General features: G+C 35.8%; 1 long non-coding RNA gene across 1 annotated transcript; it reads right to left on the bottom strand.

Annotated features, from left to right (window-relative positions):
- Positions 1-146: 146 nt before the first annotated feature.
- LOC107685649 (uncharacterized) lies at positions 147-8,297 on the bottom strand. Its single transcript, XR_001633974.1, has 3 exons — positions 8,288-8,297; positions 1,633-1,640; positions 147-248 (listed from the first exon to the last, which is right to left on the bottom strand). It is a non-coding gene; the product is annotated as an uncharacterized LOC107685649 (long non-coding RNA).
- Positions 8,298-11,308: the final 3,011 nt, after the last annotated feature.

Below are 11,308 nucleotides of genomic sequence, written 5' to 3'. Positions count from 1 at the left end.
GATCTGTCAATTAATAATTCACAATTTGTTTTTTATTATTTACTTATTTATTTTATATATATATATCTGTTGAGCATAAAAAGTTATTTTGAAGAATGTGGGAAACTAAACAGTTGCTGGTCCCCAGTGACTTTCTTTTTTTTTTTCTTCCTACTATTAAAGTCAGTGGGGGACCAGCAACTGTTTGGTTACCCACATTATTCCAAAGGTGAAGAGCTTGGAAAAAAGTCTGCACGCTATCAAAAGCCCTATTCGCACGGGATTAGTATTATCTGGGGACCTTGTGTGATTTTGAAATTACCCCCCCACATATGAATTTCGTGGGGTGCATTCGCATGGGATAAGCGAAGCCTGTGTTTTTTCTCGAATTTACTGACTTGTCTCCCGGATACCCGGATGTCAAGGCTTTGAGAGTCCCGTTCTATGGTCCAGATGGATTTAAAAAAAATAAACTAATATAGTTTGGTGCGCTGTGTCATTTACATTTCACCAGGTTAAAATAATATCTCAAGCTTTATGCTTGATTTATTTGTACCACATTAACCTCAAAACCTTTTCAGCTTTCTCTTTCTGCAAATTGTATGGTGTAGCGATATGATGACAGCACCCAAAATACTATCAAACACTCCAACGCAGCTCCATTCTTCGCGAAAGATGGATAAAAAGGCGCACAGCAAACAAAAACCTCGAAAAATGATATGCGACCCGCCAAATGCTGGCCGAATCACAGAGATGCCGATTCACACGGGACTAATATTAGCACAGGACCTCGGTGTTCGGCGAAATATGGTAGGTCATTTGCGGGGGAATTTTTACTTTACAAATTACAGACATGGTGGATTCGCATGGGATTAAGATCACAGACAACCTCCGCAATAATTACAAATGACTGGAAGTCACCAAGTAATACTAATCCCTGTGCGAATAGGGCTTTAGTGGCACTGGAAAACAGGTACCATTTTTATACAGCATTCATTGAGGCAATGTTTTAAAGGCTCCTTTCTGCTTTTCTTGCAGGAGGAGGCTTCCACCACTGCTCTAGTGACAAAGGAGGAGGTTTCTGTGCCTACGCTGACATCACACTAGCTATCAAGGTGGGATGTTTGCATCAGAACATTAGAGATTGCAAAATGGGCCCCTATTAGCAATTTATTAGTCATGTAAAACAGTTGTAAATAATATGAATGAATTATGAATAATATTAAAAATTCTCAGTGGCTTGAACAGTTTATGGGCCAGATTTACTAACAGCTTGCACCAGCGCAAACCGTCTTTTGGTGGTAAAATAGTACTGTCAGGATTGACTAATTAACACGCAGTGAAGAATTAGCGCTGAAAAGGCGTGGACCGTTATATTTGTGCCTGACATTTCAGACGCAAAATTTATGGGAGGAGAGTATTAAAATGAATCATGCAACGCGATTTACTAACGTTTGAGTGAATAGTTTTTTACTCAGCTCTTTTTATTCAAAATTATTATTCAGTCATTTAAGAATATATTTTTATGAATAAATATAAAAAAATAATATCATATATTTAAAATAAGTGAATAAAGAATAATGAATAATAAAAAAAACTTTGGAAAATAGTTTTTAAATGCATATACAGTAGTCAGTTTTTTTTTTAAACTACATAAGGAGCTAAATCAGTTGATGACGAACATCTCCAAATAAATCAAATATAGTATTGTTTTACTACTGTAACTTTATGACTCTTATTTAAACATGCTGTTGTTATTGGCTAACATTTTTACTTTGGAAATTAGCATTTTTGGGTTGTGGATTTGCTTAGATCATATTCAGTATAGTTGCTGTTTGCTCATGTTAAAAAGTAATGTAATTTTACTCTATTTAAGAAATAAACAGACTAAAGATAAGAGGATTACTTGCATAAACATATCATTGAACCTTTTTACTGTGGAAATTCATGTAGCATTTCTCTCTCTCAAACAAACCAGCATCTGAATTTATCCTTTCATTAAAAAAAATCCTGCATGGACTCATGGGTACAGATATCATGTTCGGTATTCATGTAACATCTTTTTACTGAAACTCATCCATTGATTTCTTTTTTTCCACATTCATTCCACACATTGTTGCTATGTCATGAGATCCACAAACCTCTTTGCAATTTGTTCCTCTGTCAGGCACAACCTAACTGCTTCCCTTGTGTGTTTCCCTCTGCAGTTTCTCTTTGAGAGGGTGGAGGGAGTTGCCAGGGCCACCATCATCGATCTAGATGCCCATCAGGTGAGCAGTCCTTTTCCAACTTCACTCTGTCAGTCAATGGAATTGACGCTGTAGACGAGATAATCAAAGGCAAAATCAATAACTCCGCACTCTGATTACTTATATGCAACAGCTTGGACTCTTCTGCAGCTGAAACATGCTTTCTTCTGTTGTCATGGCTCTGTTAGTATTGGCTGTTAAGTGTGTCATTAAGATGATTGCCATGGCAATCACTACCCAATAATGGCAATGCTACTCTTTAGGACTGTCAAGTGTGTTATAATATTGTACATGATCTTACAGTGTGTAATGAGGTAATGGCTTTTTCTGTAGTTCTTTTACCAACTTATAAGAGCATTAAACGGTCATGTCATGCATTTTTGACACTTTTTTTCCCCCTGTGGTCCACTTAAGAGTTTCTTTTCCCAAGGTTTTGACCCTTAGAATTAAACTTTTTTTAAATTAATATTTTTATTTAAAAGAAATGTGGTTCTTTTGAACTTTCTATTCATCAAAGAATCCTAAAAAATGCATCTCGGTCTGATTTCTTTAGCAAAAAATCTGCATATTAGAATGATTTCTGAAGGATCATGTGACAATGAAGACTAGAGTAATGGCTGCTGCAAATTCGGCTTTGCATCACGTGAATAAATTACATTTTTAAATTGATTAAAATATACTTTAAATTGTAATAATATTTCACAATATTATAGTTTTACTGTATTTTTGATCAAATAATTGCAGCCCTGATGAGCATAAGAGGCTTCTTTCAAAAACATGCAAAGGGGAAGATTTTCGGAAATAATAGAGGGAAAGAAGTTGTGACAGTTCTGAGACTTGCCGTATGTATACATAGTAATGTATACCAATCTCTCTTATTTCAAAAGAAAAAAGTAATTTTGTATTATATGATCTCTTTAGAGATTAGATATGAATATTGTAAGAAGCCACTGTGTTGCTCTTAGCAGCAGTAGAATATGTCATATCCGATGCAGTGCTGAGATGGTACATTATCCTGCTGTTTAATAAAATATGACTCTTCTTTAATCATTCTCACTAAATTACGGGTTTTATGGTCCTTAACTGGGAGTGTAGACTTCACATGGTTATCAGCCATATGCCAGTCACTGATTTATCCTTTTCATGTTATTTGCTTGGTCACAAGTGTATTTATAGGCTGACATACAAATTAATTAACACCAAAGCAGCTAAGCACTTGTGAGACTGCATGCTCATTGTGATCTAGCTTCTCTCTGTGGACATTGGGGACAGTGAAGGTGAGCAGAAAATATTTAGTTTGACGTCATGCTCACCTGAGCGAGAGAGAGAGCTGGATGAAGCGAAAGAGACAAGGAAGTGCTTGATGAGATAACAGAATGAAAAAGAGAGCTGTCTCACAACCAAGGACTCTGAGGTAAAGAGTTGAATTAAGCAGCAGGGCTCTAAATGGGCAATCAGCTACAAAGAGTTTCAGATGACAGCTGTCACACTCATTTCTGACATCCATAATTCTTTATGTTGTCAGGTTTTCAGTGATGGTGTTACAGTATATAGTTTTTCAAGATAATTTGAACGAAAAGAAGGCAAAATATATGTCATCTATAGTGAAAGTATACTAAGAGAGTCTCTGCTGAAAAGAATGAAATGAAATGAAAATTCTCATTTTCATCAATTTTCTTATGTTATGATTCTTATTGTGAGCCATGCATGTTTAATTTTTTTTTTACCTCGTAATAACCTGATCTTCTGGTGAGCAATATAACAAAGAGTGAAAAATTTAAGGGGGTCTGAATACTTTCCGTACCCACTGTATATATATGTGTGTTTTCTATTTTAATACATTTTAAAATGTAGTTTATAAATGTAATTGTAAAGCTGAATTTTAATTTTAATCATTCTAATATGCTGCTTTGGTGCTTAAGAAACATTTCTTACTATTATCAATGTTAAAAAGAGTTGTACTGCTTAATATGTTTGTGGAAACCCGAGATTTTCAAAATTATCCAATGAATAGAAAATTCAAAAGAACTGTAATTTTTAAAAATAAAAATCTCTTGTAACATTAAAAGTTATATGTATTTACGCAGCCTTGGTGAGCACCAGAGACTTCGAAAAAAAAAAAAAAAAAAAACCCCTTACTGACCCCCAACTTTTTAAAGATAATTATTATCTCTTTCCACGCCACTGATGGAAATTTCCATCTTTCCGTGTTTTCCGCTAGTACACGTCTTCTGAAAGAGTATTGAATGTCTGGATCAAAACACGGTGAGGAAGAAGCAGAAACAAGCGATCGCATATGTAAGCAGATGTATATGTAAAATAACGCGAACATCAAACATTAATCATTATATAAATCAAAACTGCCTAAGATTACTGAATGAAATGACAATCCAGGAAGTGGTTTAGGACCGTGCAAGCTTTGGATGTGTTGATAGAAGCGATCTATTCCATCTATGTTTTGATCATCATCCTGAATCTGATCCAGCCGTAATCTTTTACAAAAACCTGATTTTCTCAGCTTTGTTCAAAATGTTGCTGCGGTGGCTGGGAACTTTTTTAGTTTTGTTTACTGATTTATTATAAAGCACATTTAAAAACAACAGATGGTGAAGCCAAAGTGCTGTAGAGGAAATATACAACAGAATTAAAACAAAATAAAAGACTAGAAAAAATACAAACAACCAAATGGACTGATATATGATCAAACTCGGCAGATAAGTAGCAAAAAAAACATTGCAGAAAAAATATTGTGAGGAACACTAAAACGGCTATAGCTGACCTGCCTTGCACAGTAAAAGAGCTGAAAAAAAAAGGCAAGCACAGAAACAACACTCTTTCTATCCAGTCTGCATGGCCATGTTAGAGAACGCGCAAGCCTGAACACCACAAGAACCACCCAGAAAAATCCTTGGGTAGGAAAAGAGCAGACTGGAAAAGAATGCCCCAGACCTTTAAAACCCAAAATGTAGTAGCAAGTAACAGACCAGAGAGAAAGTGGAGAATTACCCATGGGTCTATACGCAACAAACTGGGGGTATGGGGGGATCGAAGGCTTGCAATAGGCCAATGAGGGAAAGGGAAGAAGATTACGAAAAATAAATGTCCAAGAAGTCCATAAACAAGTAGAAAATAGTACCTGAGAGCAGCAGCAGACAGACATGCCAGCGTACACTCAAACCGGAAACGATTTTTAAAAATGCTGACGGGGAAAGAGTTATATCAGCCAGCCATATCAGTCAACCACTAGTATTAACATCATATCCTTCCTTTAATTAGTGTAAATCAACATGTTTCCATCAAATTTGCAGTTTATTGCACTCTCCTTCCTATGAATCACCTCCTCTGCTAATTAGCCCAGCCTATTAATTAAGTTTTCATGGACCCAGGAGCTGTTGTTCCTGATAATTTTGGTGCAACAGTAGCACATAAAACTGCCATAAGCATTTTTAAGTGTGGCTTGATTGTAATTATAGTCTTTTGCTCATCGACTAAGCCAACAAGATCAGATCAATACCATTGCCGGGTGAATAATTCATGGAGGGCCACAAGCAGAACAAAGGTAAGAATCTTCATGTTGGCATATAAATGTGCCTGAAAGCGCTGTCTCAGCTGGGTTTAAAGGCTGTGAAAATATCGAGAGGGGAGAAGTTGGCGTTAAAGCTCCAATTAAAGGCTTAAAACTATGACATGTAATGGCAGACGCTGGTCACTGTAGGCGACGACTAGTGCATATATGAAGTGTTTGCTAATAACCAGGATTATCTGCACAATGAGAGGACATATTAGGAATCAAAGTACTAAAATTAGTTGTTAGCACCCCTGGATCTTTACATACCCAACAATGACTAGCTGGCTGATACAGTAGTCATAATGGACCTATAGGGACACCTAGCGTTGTGGATGTATTTCAGCATCACACAAGGTCATAAGTTTTAGCTAGTAATGTTAGAAATGCAAATTTGCAGTCAGCTATGATACATTTTCTCCACTATCTAATGTTTCCAATAACAGGAGGATTACAGAGATCAGATGAGTGTTCAGCTATTCATATTTTCAAAAGTATTCATATTCTTTGTCTAAAACTTTTTAATGAGGAAAAATATTCCTTTTGACATTTGTATTGATGGGTCAGTGAAGTGACAGGACATTAAAAATCAAGAAATGGTCTAAACTGAATTCATACTAGGTTTGCTATAATTATGTTATTCATTTATTATATTTATTAATATTTTGAATTGGCTTGTATTGTTCGATTATTATTGTTTTAATTTTAGGTTAAGCTTTAGAATAAGTTTTTGTCATTTTTATTTATTTATTTTTTTATTTAATTTTATTTTTTTAAATAAAGGTCAATATTTAAATATTTGAAAGTGTCATCTATATATATATATATATATATATACACACAGTGAAGATCAAAATGAGAGAACAATCTATAAATAATTCCTTTTTTTCTGAAATATTGTTAATCTTCATAGCTCAAAAATTGAAGGAATATTAGCTTTACTAACATTTTTGACAAAATATCCAAAGCATTTCAACAAAAACCTTTATTTTTTGGATAACATAGTGATCAAAATTAGAGAAAAGTAACTACTGTAGCACGAAAGAAGTTTACAACTAAAATTTTGGAGGGTTACAGCTGTCAGAAATTAGTAGGAATTGTAGAGGCCCCTGCTTTGAAGCCACACTCTTAAAAATAAAGGTGCTTCACGATGCCATAGAAGAACCTTTTTGTCTAAATGGTTCCATAAAGAACCTTTAACATCTGAAGAACCTTTCTGTTTCACAAAAGGTTATTTGGGGCGAAAGAAGGTTCTTCAGATTATAAAAAGGTAAGAAAGAGATGGTTCTTTATAGAACCTTTGACTGAATGGTTCTTTGTGGAACCAAAAATGGTTCTTCAATGGCATCGCTTGAAGAACCTTTTGAAGCACCTTTATTTTTAAGAGTGCACAGGACATCACTAGTTTCTCACACTGCGCTGGTGTGATCTTGGTCCACTTTTCTTCCACTCTCTTCCATAGTTCGGTGACTGTAGTGGGTTTTTTAGCCATTGTTGCCAAGTATTTTCCAGAAATTTTCAGTTGGGTTTAGATTAGGACTCTGGGCTGGCCATTTCATTATTTCAGTGTTCTTAGCTTCAAGGATCTGCTTTACCAGTTTCTCAGTGTGACGGGGGCATTGTCTTGCATGAAAATTGCAGGCTGATTGGGAGATGCTTGCAGGGAAGGAACTGCATGTTGCTGAAGAAGGTTCAGATAAACATTTGGATTCACCCTCAATGTAGCTGTATAAGAGCCCAACTCCTGCTGCAGAAAATATCCCCCAAACCATGACACTTCCTCCTCCACCTTTCACTGACTTCTTTACGCACTTGGGCTTCAGTCTTTCCCCAGCTTGACACCGAACATAATGTTTCCCATCAGACCCAAATAAATTAAATTTACATTTATTCATTTAGCAGATGCTTTTAGCCAAAGCGACTTACAATTGAGGAATTAATCTTGCTTTCATCACTAAAGTGAACTTTGGACGAGTTCTCCTCTCTCCAGCCTTTTTGCGGGACTTGAATGAATTAGTGTCATTGTAAAGCTGCAGTATTCTAGAAATCACAGATTTGGAATGACCTGCTTCTCTTGCAATGGCTGAGGGTCATCCCTTTGGCCTTCATCTGCACAACCACCTTAGAGTGTCTGCCATCTCAGTGAAAATTAGAGGAATGCTGCCAGTTAAAAGGGGTTTGTCATATAATTAAAGAAATTAGCACCAGGTGCCATATTAACACCAATAACTTGTAGGTATCTTTAAGTGTTTTCTAATTTTGATCAGTTCTTTTTCAAAAATCTCATTTAAGATTTTTTATACAGTGCTTCAGAATATAATGAATTTATGAAGTATGCTTAAAAAACGTAATTTAAACTAAAAAAAAACAGCATCTCCTAGCATCTTTCTGACTGTGTTTTTATAGTTTGATAACTTCATGTCATCATATATCCAAACAGCATACTTTATCACCTCTTTAACTGCCTGTAGCAAACTACAGAGGGTAAATCTACATGAAAACAATGAAATTGTCCATCTGACATTTCCAGCATGTTCCAGTTTCGAGGTGATTGCAGACTTGGTCTCTGATGCAGAAATTCTGTACCTTCCGTCCTCTGGTCTTATAATAGCGTTTACACATTAGATAATATTACAGTTCTATAACAGTTCACCTCTACTAGAGACCATCAGTGCTACCTAAGAGCTGCTGCATGTTCAGTAATCACTCCTGTATATATTATTAATGTAAGCTGCCTGTTAGATTTCAGAAGACCAAATGCAAAATTGCTACATGGATATCTTTTTGCCAGCAGCAAGGTTTCGCTGCTTGAGTGCACAGATGGTGCAGACAGGAGAATGTTAATGTGTCCCTAATGCGCGGTTCATAGTCTCGTATTTGGCTAACGGTCTTTGTGAGCAGAGAGACAAGGCTGTTTTGGAATAAGAGGCTGTAGTTGTGGGCCTTGCAGCAGTTTTAAATTAAAAGTGACAATAGCCAGACGCTGTACGTGACGGATGAGGAGGATGGAATGAAGAGAGATGGAAATGTTATGTCTTCAGAACACACAGCTCAATACTTAGCATTTCCGAGAGCTAAAAAAAAACCTCATCTTCGCATCTCTCGCTGTCAGTCATGCTCTATTTCAAAAACAAAAGCAGTTGCATTCACACTGGACACATGCAGTACACTGCATTATAATAACTGTTGTTGACAAGCAGATTTGAGATTTTTGTGAGCCAACACAAAGTGGGTGAACTTTTTGTAAAACACATAAAATACAATAGTTATGAAATGCATATCTTTGACCCAGTTTTTCTGTCGTCTGTCTTCTTTTTCCATCATCTCCATAGGATACACTGCAAAAATAATAATTTTATTTTTGTTGTTTTCATCATATATATAGTAAAAATATCTAAAAAATAATTAAAACAAGATAAATTTACTTGAAGCAAGTTAAATAAATTTTACCTGAAGAGCTTTATAATGAAAATTTGCCTTTTACTGTTTGAGTGTGTAAATGGGGATTTGAAGTGATCCTGATTATGTAAAGATGTCTTGTCCCACAGTGATACAAAAAGCCAAAGCACTTTGGATCATGGTTATCAGACTAATTTAGCCTAGACTTGCTCTTTATTTGCATATCTATACAAATTCACACCTACACACACTCACAAATAATGACATACTGAGGTGGAGGCAGATGAAAGGAAATGAAAGAATGCATGGGAAGAAGGTAAAGTACTTTTGCTCTCCTACAGGGGGCAGTGGCCTGCAACCCTCATACTACTGTGAGCTGTTGGCTCACTGTCTTGTACTGTATCGTTGTATGTGATTTTCATCATACACATTTCTATTATTTTAACCCTCTTCTTTATACTGTCTCGGTGTTTGCATGCAAACAAAAAAGGATGTCAGTGCAGTATACATTATATTTGTTTTTGTCTTTCTTCGTGTACCTTCTTAAACATTGTTTCTGATACAAATATTTCCTTACAAGTACATGCCAAACTGTGTGTATTCACTTATTTTTGTTGCTTAATTTATTTGACAAAATTTTCCTAACCTTTGAAAGTCTTCCTTTGGCTTACAATGATACAGTATTGAAATTCTAATTGATTGTTGATGTCATTGTCATATTTGCATACTGAATTGTGATTGGTCTTCTTTTTCTGCCTGGCATGCACTGATATTTCCTTCCGGAAATGTATTGATTGATATGTTGAATATCAAAGAAACAGCCTACAGTGTTTTGAAGGGATGACTGACAACATGCTCCAACTGGCACCGATATGGTCACATTATAATTTTCGTCAATTATCACATCCGTTATCTGCACTGTTCTAACTCGCTCTGTCAAACATTTGAGTAGGAGTGACAGAAAACTTGCTGTTCTGTTCAGCTTCAATGCACACCTTGCGACAACTTGTCAAACCTGAGATGATTTCATTAATGCATTTACATACCGTAACCAGCTAAACATAAGGTTTTATAAACGTATAATGGTCTGACTCAAACTTCCCCTTGCTCTATTGAAGGCGCATCCTGGCTTCTCATGATAAGTTTTGCATGGCCTTATTCTCCTTAAAATTTTCATTAGTTTTTTCTATGCCAGTTTCCCTCTGTGACTTCTCAGTAGGTTCAAAAGAGAATATTCCTTGGTTTTCTGACTCTGTGTATTTGTAGTCCTCTCATCTGCCTGGAAAGGCACAAGAGACTAATTAGGTCTTAAAAGCCTCTGAGAAGGCAAGGTATTGTGGTCTATTTGCCTTTAAATCAGGCTTAAGTAAACGAAAGAACACCTTACATTAGGTTTTGCCTTTTTAAGGTAAATAGTTACTTCTTTTCAGTTACATCCACAGCAAATTTGGTGAGAAAAGAAAGCCAGAAAACTCCTTACTGACTTTCCCCCCAAATTTTAGAAGGATGTATTTTTTTTTTAAAACGGGTAGTACAACTTAAAGGACTAGTTCACCCCCAAAATGAAAAATCTGTAATTTACTCGCCCTTTTACCTGTACGTTTTAAATAGTATGTGGCTATTTCTCTGGAACACAAAATTCATATTTATTGCAGACTGTCCTGGCTGCTCTTTTACATACAACGAAAGTGAATGGTGACCAATGATACCAAGCAGTTTTCATTGACTAATGACTCAAATTTTAAAAAGCTATTATATGATTTTAGAAGCACAAAATACATTTGGCCTAGTTTTAAGATGCTTTTATGGTGCATTTTTTAATTTATATTGGAGCATGACAGACCCTGGTTTCCATTTACATTCATTGTATTGAAGAGAGCAGAATGTCATACAGAAAAATAGGAAGTCATATGGGTTTTGGAACAACATGAGGGTGAGTAAATAATGACAGAATGTGCATTTTTGGGTGAACTAACCCTTTTCAATAGGTTTCTTTGTCCAGTATTTGAGTGTAACTGCTCTGAATTGCTGTTATCTATTCTGTTTACTGACACTTTACCTCCCTTTGTCTTCATCTGTAGTTAAAGGGTTAGTTCGCCCAAAAATGAAAATTCTG

Source organism: Sinocyclocheilus anshuiensis, unplaced genomic scaffold, assembly GCF_001515605.1.
Source record: "Sinocyclocheilus anshuiensis isolate Anshui unplaced genomic scaffold, SAMN03320099.WGS_v1.1 scaffold257, whole genome shotgun sequence".
NCBI classification, from domain to species: domain Eukaryota; kingdom Metazoa; phylum Chordata; class Actinopteri; order Cypriniformes; family Cyprinidae; genus Sinocyclocheilus; species Sinocyclocheilus anshuiensis.
The sequence above is the reverse complement of the archived record's forward strand: the minus strand, read 5'-3'. Positions and strand labels throughout refer to the sequence as shown.